Here is an 18,026-nt window from a genome sequence, read left to right as displayed (position 1 = left end):
TGTGGCCTAATGGATAAGGCGTCTGACTTCGGATCACAAGATTGAGGGTTCGAGTCCATTCATGGTTGAGTCTTTTTGTCACAGCACCCAACTTATCTTTACATACAAATACTCATTTCACTCTCACTCATTAAGAAAGCCCAATGCAAACTGCACAATCAGTCATGTTATGCCTTCAGCATTGCTACTTTTCTGTCTTTCTGCCATAACAAAGTACCTCTTCATAAATGCCACGGATATGCAATACGTATACAACAATATGCCATGGCACAATCATTCCGAACAGAACTGTGGGTAGACTCAGTGCAGGGAGTGTGTGCGTGCAGAAAGCAGAAACTATGCATGGGTAGAAGCTCTATGATTTTCTCCAGGAATAATGCAAATTGTCCCTCAGAAAAAGTATAGTACTAGAGAAGAATCATAAACGATTGACACAATTGCTGCCTTTGCTGTTGCCCCAGTTGTGTAATCTGTCAAGGACTGGTCTCTTGCAGATTGAGGCACCTAGTTGCAATTGTGTGGTAAAAATCACCCTTACAACCATTTTTGCTATAAACTTAGGATCTTTCTGAGATACTATCTCACAGACTTCTTATGAATGAGGAACTCTGAAATTGTCACATTCCAATTTGTACGTCCTTAAAATTATGCTGGTTATTCAAAAGGGCAGATTGTTTTTTAAATTCCTTTCTGTCTCGAGTTGTAGTTATATTGATACAGAGGCATAATTGTTGAATGATATATATTGGTTTGATTGAAATATGTTCGTAGAGGTGGTGATAGGCTTTCTGTGTCTGTCTGAGAGCAAGAACCGGTTAACGTCTTTTTCCAAGAGCAGTTTGTTGTGAAAGGTATCAGGCTAAGGAGTATGTATTGTGATGTGGTTCTCTGACTGCTTCTGTCCACTTGCCAAAAGTTCCAAGGCCCTATGATAGCACAAAAACGGTAAGATTGAAGTGGTGGGTGCCGGAGGTTTAAAATGGTCAGTTTAATTAAAGACAGAAAAAAGAAACGAATGACTGCAGAAATACTGTATGTAGCCATGAACTGAGATGAAAGGATGATTTTGGAACTCTGTCTTGCAGATTACCCTCAATGCCGCAATGGATAGGGCACTACTCTCACAGACCAGGGTGTGTAAGTTTAAGTCTATCTGAGGTGCACACCCTGAACTAATACATTTTTGTTGAAACCTAATCATATTGTTTACTCTTCCTCGTAGCAGCTTGCCAGGGTGATAGTATATTGCAACAGAACCATTCCACTTCTTCACTGAAAAGAGTCATGCTGGTTACCCAAATGTGCAGCAACAGCTTTCTTTATTGAAATTAAACTTGGACTCACTTGAAATATTCTCTTTCAAAATGAATGTTTTGAGCTGCTGTTTATTTTATTTCTAGAGGTGGTGACAGGCTTTCAGGTACGTGCTTAGGTCAAGGCCCTGTTCATGTCACTTGTATAAGCTAATTCAGGGAGCAAATTAGCAAGTCAGGAAATGGGAAGTCTGAACTACTGTCAAAGCAGTTTCATTCTCTTTTCAAATAATCCAAAAATACCATTGCAGCATAAAACAGAGTATTCAATAAAAGAAGAAAGGAGGATTAACGGCAAAAAAGCACATCATAAGGAAATTATCTAGATATTGTTTGAAAAAACTCCTTTGATGGAAAGAAGATGAAGAACGGTATGGGATCCTGTCCTGCGCACCTGTAATTGATATGTTCCACATCCATTCATACCACCTAACCCTAAACACCCAAACATACTGCAGTTAGTGACCATGTGGCCTAATGGATAAGGCATCTGACTTCGGATCAGAAGATTGAGGGCTTGAGCCCCTTCGTGGTTGAGTCTATCTCTCACAGCACCCATCTTATCTTTACATACAAAATGGAGGCACACTCTTACAATACTCCTTTCACTTTCACTCTCACTCATTAAGAAAGCCCAATACAAACTGCACAATCAGTCACGTTATGCCTTCAGCATTGCTACTTTTCTGTCTTTCTGCCATACCAAAGTACCTCTTCATAAATGCCACGGATATGCAATACGTATACAACAATATGACATGGCACAATCATTCTGAACAGAACTGTGGGTAGATTCAGTGCAGGGAGTGTGTGCGTGCAGAAAGCAGAAACTATGCATGGGTAGAAGCTCTATGATTTTCTCCAGGAATAATGCAAATTGTCCCTCAGAAAAAGTATAGTACTAGAGAAGAATCATAAAGGATTGACACAATTGCTGCCTTTGCTGTTGCCCCAGTTGTGTAATCTGTCAAGGACTGGTCTCTTGCAGATTGAGGCACCTAGTTGCAATTGTGTGGTAAAAATCACCCTTACAACCATTTTTGCTATAAACTTGAGATCTTTCTGAGATACTATCTCACAGACTTCTTATGAATGAGGAACTCTGAAATTGTCACATTCCAATTTGTACGTCCTTAAAACTCTGCTGGTTATTCAAATGGGCAGATTGTTTTTTAAATTCCTTTCTGTCTCGAGTTGTAGTTATATTGATACAGAGACATAATTGTTGAATGATATATATTGGTTTGATTGAAATATGTTCGTAGAGGTGGTGAAAGGCTTTCTGTGTCTGTCTGAGAGCAAGGACCGGTTAACGTATTTTTCCAAGAGCAGTTTGTTGTGAAAGGTATCAGGCAAAGGAGTATGTATTGTGATGTGGTTATCTGACTGCTTCTGTCCACTTGCCAAAAGTTCCAAGGCCCTATGATAGCACAAAAACGGTAAGATTGAAGTGGTGGGTGCCGGAGGTTTAAAATGGTCAGTTTAATTAAAGACAGAAAAGTGAAACGAATGACTGCAGAAATACTGTATGTGGCCATGAACTGAGATGAAAGGATGATTTTGGAACTCTGTCTTGCAGATTACCCTCAATGCCGCAATGGATAGGGCACTACTCTCACAGACCAGGGTGTGTAAGTTTAAGTCTATCGGAGGTGCACACCCTGAACTAATACATTTTTGCTGAAACCTAATCATATTGTTTACTCTTCCTCGTAGCAGCTTGCCAGGGTGATAGTATATTGCAACAGAACCATTCCACTTCTTCACTGAAAAGTGTCATGTTGGTTACCCAAATGTGCAGCGTGTTATTTTATACAGCTTTCTTTATTGAAATTAAACTTGGACTCACTTGAAATATTCTCTTTCAAAAAGAATGTTTTGAGCTGCTGTGAATTTTATTTCTAGAGGTGGTGACAGGTACGTGCTTAGGTCAAGGCCCTGTTCATGTCACTTGTATAAGCTAATTCAGGGAGCAAATTAGCAAGTCAAGAAATGGGAAGTCTGAACTACTGTCAAAGCAGTTTCATTCTCTTTTCAAATAATCCAAAAATACCATTGCAGCATAAAACAGAGTATTCAATAAAAGAAGAAAGGAGGATTAATGGCAAAAAAGCACATCATAAGATATTAAACTTTGGAAATTATCTAGATATTGTTTGAAAAAACTCCTTTGATGGAAAGAAGATGAAGAACGGTATGGGATCCTGTCCTGCACACCTGTAATTGATATGTTCCACATCCATTCATACCACCTAACCCTAAACACCCAAACATATTGCAGTCAGTGACCATGTGGCCTAATGGATAAGGCGTCTGACTTCGGATCAGAAGATTGAGGGTTCGAGTCCCTTCATGGTTGAGTCTTTTTGTCACAGCACCCAACTTATCTTTACATACAAACTGGAAATACACTCTTACAATAATCATTTCACTCTCACTCATTAAGAAAGCCCAATGCAAACTGCACAATCAGTCATGTTATACCTTCAGCATTGCTACTTTTCTGTCTTTCTGCCATACCAAAGTACCTCTTCATAAATGCCACGGATATGCAATACGTATACAACAATATGTCATGGCACAATCATTCCGAACAGAACTGTGGGTGGACTCAGTGCAGGGAGTGTGTGCGTGCAGAAAGCAGAAACTATGCATGGGTAGAAGCTCTATGATTTTCTCCAGGAATAATGCAAATTGTCCCTCAGAAAAAGTATAGTACTAGAGAAGAATCATAAAGGATTGACACAATTGCTGCCTTTGCTGTTGCCCCAGTTGTGTAATCTGTCAAGGACTGGTCTCTTGCAGATTGAGGCACCTAGTTGCAATTGTGTGGTAAAAATCACCCTTACAACCATTTTTGCTATAAACTTGAGATCTTTCTGAGATACTATCTCACAGACTTCTTATGAATGAGGAACTCTGAAATTGTCACATTCCAATTTGTACGTCCTTAAAACTCTGCTGGTTATTCAAATGGGCAGATTGTTTTTTAAATTCCTTTCTGTCTCGAGTTGTAGTTATATTGATACAGAGGCATAATTGTTGAATGATATATATTGGTTTGATTGAAATATGTTCGTAGAGGTGGTGATAGGCTTTCTGTGTCTGTCTGAGAGCAAGGACCGGTTAACGTATTTTTCCAAGAGCAGTTTGTTGTGAAAGGTATCAGGCAAAGGAGTATGTATTGTGATGTGGTTCTCTGACTGCTTCTGTCCACTTGCCAAAAGTTCCAAGGCCCTATGATAGCACAAAAACGGTAAGATTGAAGTGGTGGGTGCCGGAGGTTTAAAATGGTCAGTTTAATTAAAGACAGAAAAGTGAAACGAATGACTGCAGAAATACTGTATGTAGCCATGAACTGAGATGAAAGGATGATTTTGGAACTCTGTCTTGCAGATTACCCTCAATGCCGCAATGGATAGGGCACTACTCTCACAGACCAGGGTGTGTAAGTTTAAGTCTATCTGAGGTGCACACCCTGAACTAATACATTTTTGCTGAAACCTAATCATATTGTTTACTCTTCCTCGTAGCAGCTTGCCAGGGTGATAGTATATTGCAACAGAACCATTCCACTTCTTCACTGAAAAGTGTCATGCTGGTTACCCAAATGTGCAGCGTGTCATTTTATACAGCCTTCTTTATTGAAATGAAACTTGGACTCACTTGAAATATTCTCTTTCAAAATGAATGTTTTGAGCTGCTGTGAATTTTATTTCCAGAGGTGGTGACAGCCTTTCAGGTACGTGCTTAGGTCAAGGCCCTGTTCATGTCACTTGTATAAGCTAATTCAGGGAGCAAATTAGCAAGTCAATAAATAGGAAGTCTGAACTACTGTCAAAGCAGTTTCATTCTCTTTTCAAATAATCCAAAAATACCATTGCAGCATAAAACAGAGTATTCAATAAAAGAAGAAGGAGGATTAACGGCCAAAAAGCACATCATAAGATATGAAACTTTGGAAATTATCTAGATATTGTTTGAAAAAACTCCTTTGATGGAAAGAAGATGAAGAACGGTATGGGATCCTGTCCTGCGCACCTGTAATTGATATGTTCCACATCCATTCATACCACCTAACCCTAAACACCCAAACATATTGCAGTCAGTGACCATGTGGCCTAATGGATAAGGCGTCTGACTTCGGATCAGAAGATTGAGGGTTCGAGTCCCTTCATGGTTGAGTCTTTTTGTCACAGCACCCAACTTATCTTTACATACAAACTGGAAATACACTCTTACAATAATCATTTCACTCTCACTCATTAAGAAAGCCCAATGCAAACTGCACAATCAGTCATGTTATACCTTCAGCATTGCTACTTTTCTGTCTTTCTGCCATACCAAAGTACCTCTTCATAAATGCCACGGATATGCAATACGTATACAACAATATGTCATGGCACAATCATTCCGAACAGAACTGTGGGTAGACTCAGTGCAGGGAGTGTGTGCGTGCAGAAAGCAGAAACTATGCATGGGTAGAAGCTCTATGATTTTCTCCAGGAATAATGCAAATTGTCCCTCAGAAAAAGTATAGTACTAGAGAAGAATCATAAACGATTGACACAATTGCTGCCTTTGCTGTTGCCCCAGTTGTGTAATCTGTCAAGGACTGGTCTCTTGCAGATTGAGGCACCTAGTTGCAATTGTGTGGTAAAAATCACCCTTGCAACCATTTTTGCTATAAACTTGAGATCTTTCTGAGATACTATCTCACAGACTTCTTATGAATGAGGAACTCTGAAATTGTCACATTCCAATTTGTACGTCCTTAAAACTATGCTGGTTATTCAAATGGGCAGATTGTTTTTTAAATTCCTTTCTGTCTCGAGTTGTAGTTATATTGATACAGAGGCATAATTGTTGAATGATATATATTGGTTTGATTGAAATATGTTCGTAGAGGTAGTGATAGGCTTTCTGTGTCTGTCTGCGAGCAAGAACCGGTTAACGTCTTTTTCCAAGAGCAGTTTGCTGTGAAAGGTATCAGGCAAAGGAGTATGTATTGTGATGTGGTTCTCTGACTGCTTCTGTCCACTTGCCAAAAGTTCCAAGGCCCTATGATAGCACAAAAACTGTAAGATTGAAGTGGTGGGTGCCGGAGGTTTAAAATGGTCAGTTTAATTAAAGACAGAAAAGTGAAACGAATGACTGCAGAAATACTGTATGTGGCCATGAACTGAGATGAAAGGATGATTTTGGAACTCTGTCTTGCAGATTACCCTCAATGCCGCAATGGATAGGGCACTACTCTCACAGACCAGGGTGTGTAAGTTTAAGTCTATCTGAGGTGCACACCCTGAACTAATACATTTTTGCTGAAACCTAATCATATTGTTTACTCTTCCTCGTAGCAGCTTGCCAGGGTGATAGTATATTGCAACAGAACCATTCCACTTCTTCACTGAAAAGAGTCATGCTGGTTACCCAAATGTGCAGCGTGTCATTTTATACAGCTTTCTTTATTGAAATTAAACTTGGAGTCACTTCAAATATTCTCTTTCAAAATGAATGTTTTGAGCTGCTGTGAATTTTATTTCCAGAGGTGGTGACAGCCTTTCAGGTACGTGCTTAGGTCAAGGCCCTGTTCATGTCACTTGTATAAGCTAATTCAGGGAGCAAATTAGCAAGTCAATAAATGGGAAGTCTGAACTACTGTCAAAGCAGTTTCATTCTCTTTTCAAATAATCCAAAAATACCATTGCAGCATAAAACAGAGTATTCAATAAAAGAAGAAGGAGGATTAACGGCAAAAAAGCACATCATAAGATATGAAACTTTGGAAATTATCTAGATATTGTTTGAAAAAACTCCTTTGATGGAAAGAAGATGAAGAACGGTATGGGATCCTGTCCTGCGCACCTGTAATTGATATGTTCCACATCCATTCATACCACCTAACCCTAAACACCCAAACATATTGCAGTCAGTGACCATGTGGCCTAATGGATAAGGCGTTTGACTTCGGATCAGAAGATTGAGGGTTCGAGTCCCTTCATGGTTGAGTCTTTTTGTCTCAGCACCCAACTTATCTTTACATACAAACTGGAAATACACTCTTACAATAATCATTTCACTCTCACTCATTAAGAAAGCCCAATGCAAACTGCACAATCAGTCATGCTATACCTTCAGCATTGCTACTTTTCTGTCTTTCTGCCATACCAAAGTACCTCTTCATAAATGCCACAGATATGCAATACGTATACAACAATATGTCATGGCACAATCATTCCGAACAGAACTGTGGGTGGACTCAGTGCAGGGAGTGTGTGCGTGCAGAAAGCAGAAACTATGCATGGGTAGAAGCTCTATGATTTTCTCCAGGAATAATGCAAATTGTCCCTCAGAAAAAGTATAGTACTAGAGAAGAATCATAAAGGATTGACACAATTGCTGCCTTTGCTGTTGCCCCAGTTGTGTAATCTGTCAAGGACTGGTCTCTTGCAGATTGAGGCACCTAGTTGCAATTGTGTGGTAAAAATCACCCTTACAACCATTTTTGCCATAAACTTGAGATCTTTCTGAGATACTATCTCACAGACTTCTTATGAATGAGGAACTCTGAAATTGTCACATTCCAATTTGTACGTCCTTAAAACTCTGCTGGTTATTCAAATGGGCAGATTTTTTTTTAAATTCCTTTCTGTCTCGAGTTGTAGTTATATTGATACAGAGGCATAATTGTTGAATGATATATATTGGTTTGATTGAAATATGTTCGTAGAGGTGGTGATAGGCTTTCTGTGTCTGTCTGAGAGCAAGGACCGGTTAACGTATTTTTCCAAGAGCAGTTTGTTGTGAAAGGTATCAGACAAAGGAGTATGTATTGTGATGTGGTTCTCTGACTGCTTCTGTCCACTTGCCAAAAGTTCCAAGGCCCTATGATAGCACAAAAACGGTAAGATTGAAGTGGTGGGTGCCGGAGGTTTAAAATGGTCAGTTTAATTAAAGACAGAAAAGTGAAACGAATGACTGCAGAAATACTCTATGTGGCCATGAACTGAGATGAAAGGATGATTTTGGAACTCTGTCTTGCAGATTACCCTCAATGCCGCAATGGATAGGGCACTACTCTCACAGACCAGGGTGTGTAAGTTTAAGTCTATCGGATGTGCACACCCTGAACTAATACATTTTTGCTGAAACCTAATCATATTGTTTACTCTTCCTCGTAGCAGCTTGCCAGGGTGATAGTATATTGCAACAGAACCATTCCACTTCTTCACTGAAAAGTGTCATGTTGGTTACCCAAATGTGCAGCGTGTCATTTTATACAGCTTTCTTTATTGAAATTAAACTTGGACTCACTTGAAATATTCTCTTTCAAAATGAATGTTTTGAGCTGCTGTGAATTTTATTTCTAGAGGTGGTGACAGCCTTTCAGGTACGTGCTTAGGTCAAGGCCCTGTTCATGTCACTTGTATAAGCTAATTCAGGGAGCAAATTAGCAAGTCAAGAAATGGGAAGTCTGAACTACTATTAAAGCAGTTTCATTCTCTTTTCAAATAATCCAAAAATACCATTGCAGCATAAAACAGAGTATTCAATAAAAGAAGAAGGAGGATTAACGGCAAAAAAGCACATCATAAGATATGAAACTTTGGAAATTATCTAGAGATTGTTTGAAAAAACTCCTTTGATGGAAAGAAGATGAAGAACGGTATGGGATCCTGTCCTGCGCACCTGTAATTGATATGTTCCACATCCATTCATACCACCTAGCCCTAAACACCCAAACATATTGCAGTGAGTGACCATGTGGCCTAATGGATAAGGCGTCTGACTTTGGATCAGAAGATTGAGGGTTTGAGTCCCTTCATGGTAGAGTCTTTTTGTCACAGCACCCAACTTATCTTTACATACAAACTGGAAATACACTCTTACAATACTCATTTCACTCTCACTCATTAAGAAAGCCCAATGCAAACTGCACAATCAGTCATGTTATACCTTCAGCATTGCTACTTTTCTGTCTTTCTGCCATACCAAAGTACCTCTTCATAAATGCCACGGATATGCAATACGTATACAACAATATGCCATGGCACAATCATTCCGAACAGAACTGTGGGTAGACTCAGTGCAGGGAGTGTGTGCGTGCAGAAAGCAGAAACTATGCATGGGTAGAAGCTCTATGATTTTCTCCAGGAATAATGCAAATTGTCCCTCAGAAAAAGTATAGTACTAGAGAAGAATCATAAACGATTGACACAATTGCTGCCTTTGCTGTTGCCCCAGTTGTGTAATCTGTCAAGGACTGGTCTCTTGCAGATTGAGGCACCTAGTTGCAATTGTGTGGTAAAAATCACCCTTACAACCATTTTTGCTATAAACTTAGGATCTTTCTGAGATACTATCTCACAGACTTCTTATGAATGAGGAACTCTGAAATTGTCACATTCCAATTTGTACGTCCTTAAAATTATGCTGGTTATTCAAAAGGGCAGATTGTTTTTTAAATTCCTTTCTGTCTCGAGTTGTAGTTATATTGATACAGAGGCATAATTGTTGAATGATATATATTGGTTTGATTGAAATATGTTCGTAGAGGTGGTGATAGGCTTTCTGTGTCTGTCTGAGAGCAAGAACCGGTTAACGTCTTTTTCCAAGAGCAGTTTGTTGTGAAAGGTATCAGGCAAAGGAGTATGTATTGTGATGTGGTTCTCTGACTGCTTCTGTCCAATTGCCAAAAGTTCCAAGGCCCTATGATAGCACAAAAACGGTAAGATTGAAGTGGTCGGTGCCGGAGGTTTAAAATGGTCAGTTTAATTAAAGACAGAAAAAAGAAACGAATGACTGCAGAAATACTGTATGTAGCCATGAACTGAGATGAAAGGATGATTTTGGAACTCTGTCTTGCAGATTACCCTCAATGCCGCAATGGATAGGGCACTACTCTCACAGACCAGGGTGTGTAAGTTTAAGTCTATCTGAGGTGCACACCCTGAACGAATACATTTTTGCTGAAACCTAATCATATTGTTTACTCTTCCTCGTAGCAGCTTGCCAGGGTGATAGTATATTGCAACAGAACCATTCCACTTCTTCACTGAAAAGTGTCATGTTGGTTACCCAAATGTGCAGCGTGTCATTTTATACAGCTTTCTTTATTGAAATTAAACTTGGACTCACTTGAAATATTCTCTTTCAAAATGAATGTTTTGAGCTGCTGTGAATTTTATTTCCAGAGGTGGTGACAGCCTTTCAGGTACGTGCTTAGGTCAAGGCCCTGTTCATGTCACTTGTATAAGCTAATTCAGGGAGCAAATTAGCAAGTCAATAAATGGGAAGTCTGAACTACTGTCAAAGCAGTTTCATTCTCTTTTAAAATAATCCAAAAATACCATTGCAGCATAAAACAAAGTATTCAATAAAAGAAGAAGGAGGATTAACGGCAAAAAAGCACATCATAAGATATGAAACTTTGGAAATTATCTAGATATTGTTTGAAAAAACTCCTTTGATGGAAAGAAGATGAAGAACGGTATGGGATCCTGTCCTGCGCACCTGTAATTGATATGTTCCACATCCATTCATACCACCTAACCCTAAACACCCAAACATATTGCAGTCAGTGACCATGTGGCCTAATGGATAAGGCGTCTGACTTCGGATTAGAAGATTGAGGGTTTGAGTCCCTTCATGGTTGAGTCTTTTTGTCACAGCACCCAACTTATCTTTACATACAAACTGGAAATACACTCTTACAATAATCATTTCACTCTCACTCATTAAGAAAGCCCAATGCAAACTGCACAATCAGTCATGTTATACCTTCAGCATTGCTACTTTTCTGTCTTTCTGCCATACCAAAGTACCTCTTCATAAATGCCACGGATATGCAATACGTATACAACAATATGTCATGGCACAATCATTCCGAACAGAACTGTGGGTAGACTCAGTGCAGGGAGTGTGTGCGTGCAGAAAGCAGAAACTATGCGTGGGTAGAAGCACTATGATTTTCTCCAGGAATAATGCAAATTGTCCCTCAGAAAAAGTATAGTACTAGAGAAGAATCATAAAGGATTGACACAATTGCTGCCTTTGCTGTTGCCCCAGTTGTGTAATCTGTCAAGGACTGGTCTCTTGCAGATTGATGCACCTAGTTGCGATTGTGTGGTATAAATCACCCTTACAACCATTTTTGCTATAAACTTGAGATCTTTCTGAGATACTATCTCACAGACTTCTTATGAATGAGGAACTCTGAAATTGTCACATTCCAATTTGTACGTCCTTAAAACTCTGCTGGTTATTTAAATGGGCAGATTGTTTTTTAAATTATTTTCTGTCTCGAGTTGTAGTTATATTGATACAGAGGCATAATTGTTGAATGATATATATTGGTTTGATTGAAATATGTTCGTAGAGGTGGTGATAGGCTTTCTGTGTCTGTCTGAGAGCAAGGACCGGTTAACGTCTTTTTCCAAGAGCAATTTGTTGTGAAAGGTATCAGGCAAAGGAGTATGTATTGTGATGTGGTTCTCTGACTGCTTCTGTCCACTTGCCAAAAGTTCCAAGGCCCTATGATAGCACAAAAACTGTAAGATTGAAGTGGTGGGTGCCGAAGGTTTAAAATGGTCAGTTTAATTAAAGACAGAAAAGTGAAACGAATGACTGCAGAAATACTGTATGTGGCCATGAACTGAGATGAAAGGATGATTTTGGAACTCTGCCTTGCAGATTACCCTCAATGCCGCAATGGATAGGGCACTACTCTCACAGACCAGGGTGTGTAAGTTTAAGTCTATCTGAGGTGCACACCCTGAACTAATACATTTTTGCTGAAACCTAATCATATTGTTTACTCTTCCTCGTAGCAGCTTGCCAGGGTGATAGTATATTGCAACAGAACCATTCCACTTCTTCACTGAAAAGAGTCATGCTGGTTACCCAAATGTGCAGCGTGTCATTTTATACAACTTTCTTTATTGAAATTAAACTTGGACTCACTTGAAATATTCTCTTTCAAAATGAATGTTTTGAGCTGCTGTGAATTTTATTTCTAGAGGTGGTGACAGGCTTTCAGGTACGTGCTTAGGTCAAGGCCCTGTTCATGTCACTTGTATAAGCTAATTCAGGGAGCAAATTAGCAAGTCAATAAATGGGAAGTCTGAACTACTGTCAAAGCAGTTTCATTCTCTTTTCAAATAATCCAAAAATACCATTGCAGCATAAAACAGAGTATTCAATAAAAGAAGAAGGAGGATTAACGGCAAAAAATCACATCATAAGATATGAAACTTTGGAAATTATCTAGATATTGTTTGAAAAAACTCCTTTGATGGAAAGAAGATGAAGAACGGTATGGGATCCTGTCCTGCGCACCTGTAATTGATATGTTCCACATCCATTCATACCACCTAACCCTAAACACCCAAACATATTGCAGTCAGGGACCATGTGGCCTAATGGATAAGGCGTCTGACTTCGGATCACAAGATTGAGGGTTCGAGTCCATTCATGGTTGAGTCTTTTTGTCACAGCACCCAACTTATCTTTACATACAAAATGGAAATACACTCTTACAATACTCATTTCACTCTCACTCATTAAGAAAGCCCAATGCAAACTGCACAATCAGTCATGTTATGCCTTCAGCATTGCTACTTTTCTGTCTTTCTGCCATACCAAAGTACCTCTTCATAAATGCCACGGATATGCAATACGTATACAACAATATGTCATGGCATGATCATTCCGAACAGAACTGTGGGTAGACTCAGTGCAGGGAGTGTGTGCGTGCAGAAATCAGAAACTATGCATGGGTAGAAGCTCTATGATTTTCTCCAGGAATAATGCAAATTGTCCCTCAGAAAAAGTATAGTACTAGAGAAGAATCATAAACGATTGACACAATTGCTGCCTTTGCTGTTGCCCCAGTTGTGTAATCTGTCAAGGACTGGTCTCTTGCAGATTGAGGCACCTAGTTGCAATTGTGTGGTAAAAATCACCCTTACAACCATTTTTGCCATAAACTTGAGATCTTTCTGAGATACTATCTCACAGACTTCTTATGAATGAGGAACTCTGAAATTGTCACATTCCAATTTGTACGTCCTTAAAACTCTGCTGGTTATTCAAATGGGCAGATTTTTTTTTAAATTCCTTTCTGTCTCGAGTTGTAGTTATATTGATACAGAGGCATAATTGTTGAATGATATATATTGGTTTGATTGAAATATGTTCGTAGAGGTGGTGATAGGCTTTCTGTGTCTGTCTGAGAGCAAGGACCGGTTAAGGTATTTTTCCAAGAGCAGTTTGTTGTGAAAGGTATCAGACAAAGGAGTATGTATTGTGATGTGGTTCTCTGACTGCTTCTGTCCACTTGCCAAAAGTTCCAAGGCCCTATGATAGCACAAAAACGGTAAGATTGAAGTGGTGGGTGCCGGAGGTTTAAAATGGTCAGTTTAATTAAAGACAGAAAAGTGAAACGAATGACTGCAGAAATACTCTATGTGGCCATGAACTGAGATGAAAGGATGATTTTGGAACTCTGTCTTGCAGATTACCCTCAATGCCGCAATGGATAGGGCACTACTCTCACAGACCAGGGTGTGTAAGTTTAAGTCTATCGGATGTGCACACCCTGAACTAATACATTTTTGCTGAAACCTAATCATATTGTTTACTCTTCCTCGTAGCAGCTTGCCAGGGTGATAGTATATTGCAACAGAACCATTCCACTTCTTCACTGAAAAGTGTCATGTTGGTTACCCAAATGTGCAGCGTGTCATTTTATACAGCTTTCTTTATTGAAATTAAACTTGGACTCACTTGAAATATTCTCTTTCAAAATCAATGTTTTGAGCTGCTGTGAATTTTATTTCTAGAGGTGGTGACAGCCTTTCAGGTACGTGCTTAGGTCAAGGCCCTGTTCATGTCACTTGTATAAGCTAATTCAGGGAGCAAATTAGCAAGTCAAGAAATGGGAAGTCTGAACTACTATTAAAGCAGTTTCATTCTCTTTTCAAATAATCCAAAAATACCATTGCAGCATAAAACAGAGTATTCAATAAAAGAAGAAGGAGGATTAACGGCAAAAAAGCACATCATAAGATATGAAACTTTGGAAATTATCTAGAGATTGTTTGAAAAAACTCCTTTGATGGAAAGAAGATGAAGAACGGTATGGGATCCTGTCCTGCGCACCTGTAATTGATATGTTCCACATCCATTCATACCACCTAGCCCTAAACACCCAAACATATTGCAGTGAGTGACCATGTGGCCTAATGGATAAGACGTCTGACTTCGGATCAGAAGATTGAGGGTTTGAGTCCCTTCATGGTTGAGTCTTTTTGTCACAGCACCCAACTTATCTTTACATACAAACTGGAAATACACTCTTACAATACTCATTTCACTCTCACTCATTAAGAAAGCCCAATGCAAACTGCACAATCAGTCATGTTATACCTTCAGCATTGCTACTTTTCTGTCTTTCTGCCATACCAAAGTACCTCTTCATAAATGCCACGGATATGCAATACGTATACAACAATATGCCATGGCACAATCATTCCGAACAGAACTGTGGGTAGACTCAGTGCAGGGAGTGTGTGCGTGCAGAAAGCAGAAACTATGCATGGGTAGAAGCTCTATGATTTTCTCCAGGAATAATGCAAATTGTCCCTCAGAAAAAGTATAGTACTAGAGAAGAATCATAAACGATTGACACAATTGCTGCCTTTGCTGTTGCCCCAGTTGTGTAGTCTGTCAAGGACTGGTCTCTTGCAGATTGAGGCACCTAGTTGCAATTGTGTGGTAAAAATCACCCTTACAACCATTTTTGCTATAAACTTAGGATCTTTCTGAGATACTATCTCACAGACTTCTTATGAATGAGGAACTCTGAAATTGTCACATTCCAATTTGTACGTCCTTAAAATTATGCTGGTTATTCAAAAGGGCAGATTGTTTTTTAAATTCCTTTCTGTCTCGAGTTGTAGTTATATTGATACAGAGGCATAATTGTTGAATGATATATATTGGTTTGATTGAAATATGTTCGTAGAGGTGGTGATAGGCTTTCTGTGTCTGTCTGAGAGCAAGAACCGGTTAACGTCTTTTTCCAAGAGCAGTTTGTTGTGAAAGGTATCAGGCAAAGGAGTATGTATTGTGATGTGGTTCTCTGACTGCTTCTGTCCACTTGCCAAAAGTTCCAAGGCCCTATGATAGCACAAAAACGGTAAGATTGAAGTGGTCGGTGCCGGAGGTTTAAAATGGTCAGTTTAATTAAAGACAGAAAAAAGAAACGAATGACTGCAGAAATACTGTATGTAGCCATGAACTGAGATGAAAGGATGATTTTGGAACTCTGTCTTGCAGATTACCCTCAATGCCGCAATGGATAGGGCACTACTCTCACAGACCAGGGTGTGTAAGTTTAAGTCTATCTGAGGTGCACACCCTGAACTAATACATTTTTGCTGAAACCTAATCATATTGTTTACTCTTCCTCGTAGCAGCTTGCCAGGGTGATAGTATATTGCAACAGAACCATTCCACTTCTTCACTGAAAAGTGTCATGTTGGTTACCCAAATGTGCAGCGTGTCATTTTATACAGCTTTCTTTATTGAAATTAAACTTGGACTCACTTGAAATATTCTCTTTCAAAATGAATGTTTTGAGCTGCTGTGAATTTTATTTCCAGAGGTGGTGACAGCCTTTCAGGTACGTGCTTAGGTCAAGGCCCTGTTCATGTCACTTGTATAAGCTAATTCAGGGAGCAAATTAGCAAGTCAATAAATGGGAAGTCTGAACTACTGTCAAAGCAGTTTCATTCTCTTTTAAAATAATCCAAAAATACCATTGCAGCATAAAACAGAGTATTCAATAAAAGAAGAAGGAGGATTAACGGCAAAAAAGCACATCATAAGATATGAAACTTTGGAAATTATCTAGATATTGTTTGAAAAAACTCCTTTGATGGAAAGAAGATGAAGAACGGTATGGGATCCTGTCCTGCGCACCTGTAATTGATATGTTCCACATCCATTCATACCACCTAACCCTAAACACCCAAACATTTTGCAGTCAGTGACCATGTGGCCTAATGGATAAGGCGTCTGACTTCGGATCAGAAGATTGAGGGTTTGAGTCCCTTCATGGTTGAGTCTTTTTGTCACAGCACCCAACTTATCTTTACATACAAACTGGAAATACACTCTTACAATAATCATTTCACTCTCACTCATTAAGAAAGCCCAATGCAAACTGCACAATCAGTCATGTTATACCTTCAGCATTGCTACTTTTCTGTCTTTCTGCCATACCAAAGTACCTCTTCATAAATGCCACGGATATGCAATACGTATACAACAATATGTCATGGCACAATCATTCCGAACAGAACTGTGGGTAGACTCAGTGCAGGGAGTGTGTGCGTGCAGAAAGCAGAAACTATGCATGGGTAGAAGCACTATGATTTTCTCCAGGAATAATGCAAATTGTCCCTCAGAAAAAGTATAGTACTAGAGAAGAATCATAAAGGATTGACACAATTGCTGCCTTTGCTGTTGCCCCAGTTGTGTAATCTGTCAAGGACTGGTCTCTTGCAGATTGATGCACCTAGTTGCGATTGTGTGGTATAAATCACCCTTACAACCATTTTTGCTATAAACTTGAGATCTTTCTGAGATACTATCTCACAGACTTCTTATGAATGAGGAACTCTGAAATTGTCACATTCCAATTTGTACGTCCTTAAAACTCTGCTGGTTATTTAAATGGGCAGATTGTTTTTTAAATTATTTTCTGTCTCGAGTTGTAGTTATATTGATACAGAGGCATAATTGTTGAATGATATATATTGGTTTGATTGAAATATGTTCGTAGAGGTGGTGATAGGCTTTCTGTGTCTGTCTGAGAGCAAGGACCGGTTAACGTCTTTTTCCAAGAGCAATTTGTTGTGAAAGGTATCAGGCAAAGGAGTATGTATTGTGATGTGGTTCTCTGACTGCTTCTGTCCACTTGCCAAAAGTTCCAAGGCCCTATGATAGCACAAAAACTGTAAGATTGAAGTGGTGGGTGCCGAAGGTTTAAAATGGTCAGTTTAATTAAAGACAGAAAAGTGAAACGAATGACTGCAGAAATACTGTATGTGGCCATGAACTGAGATGAAAGGATGATTTTGGAACTCTGCCTTGCAGATTACCCTCAATGCCGCAATGGATAGGGCACTACTCTCACAGACCAGGGTGTGTAAGTTTAAGTCTATCTGAGGTGCACACCCTGAACTAATACATTTTTGCTGAAACCTAATCATATTGTTTACTCTTCCTCGTAGCAGCTTGCCAGGGTGATAGTATATTGCAACAGAACCATTCCACTTCTTCACTGAAAAGAGTCATGCTGGTTACCCAAATGTGCAGCGTGTCATTTTATACAACTTTCTTTATTGAAATTAAACTTGGACTCACTTGAAATATTCTCTTTCAAAATGAATGTTTTGAGCTGCTGTGAATTTTATTTCTAGAGGTGGTGACAGGCTTTCAGGTACGTGCTTAGGTCAAGGCCCTGTTCATGTCACTTGTATAAGCTAATTCAGGGAGCAAATTAGCAAGTCAATAAATGGGAAGTCTGAACTACTGTCAAAGCAGTTTCATTCTCTTTTCAAATAATCCAAAAATACCATTGCAGCATAAAACAGAGTATTCAATAAAAGAAGAAGGAGGATTAACGGCAAAAAATCACATCAT

General features: G+C 39.2%; 4 non-coding genes across 4 annotated transcripts; all 4 read left to right on the top strand.

Moving 5' to 3' along the window:
• The first annotated feature begins 3,599 nt into the window (after window positions 1-3,599).
• On the top strand, window positions 3,600-3,672 carry TRNAR-UCG (transfer RNA arginine (anticodon UCG)). Its single transcript has one exon. It is a non-coding gene; the product is annotated as a tRNA-Arg (tRNA).
• A 1,751-nt stretch (window positions 3,673-5,423) lies between these two features.
• TRNAR-UCG (transfer RNA arginine (anticodon UCG)) lies at window positions 5,424-5,496 on the top strand. Its single transcript has one exon. It is a non-coding gene; the product is annotated as a tRNA-Arg (tRNA).
• Window positions 5,497-7,247: 1,751 nt separating this feature from the next.
• Window positions 7,248-7,320, top strand: TRNAR-UCG (transfer RNA arginine (anticodon UCG)). The gene has a single exon. It is a non-coding gene; the product is annotated as a tRNA-Arg (tRNA).
• Window positions 7,321-16,367: 9,047 nt separating this feature from the next.
• TRNAR-UCG (transfer RNA arginine (anticodon UCG)) lies at window positions 16,368-16,440 on the top strand. Its single transcript has one exon. It is a non-coding gene; the product is annotated as a tRNA-Arg (tRNA).
• The last annotated feature ends 1,586 nt before the right edge of the window (window positions 16,441-18,026 follow it).

This window comes from Pleurodeles waltl, chromosome 4_1 (assembly GCF_031143425.1).
Source record: "Pleurodeles waltl isolate 20211129_DDA chromosome 4_1, aPleWal1.hap1.20221129, whole genome shotgun sequence".
Classification (NCBI taxonomy): Eukaryota; Metazoa; Chordata; class Amphibia; order Caudata; family Salamandridae; genus Pleurodeles; species Pleurodeles waltl.
This window is presented reverse-complemented; position numbering and strand designations above follow the sequence as displayed.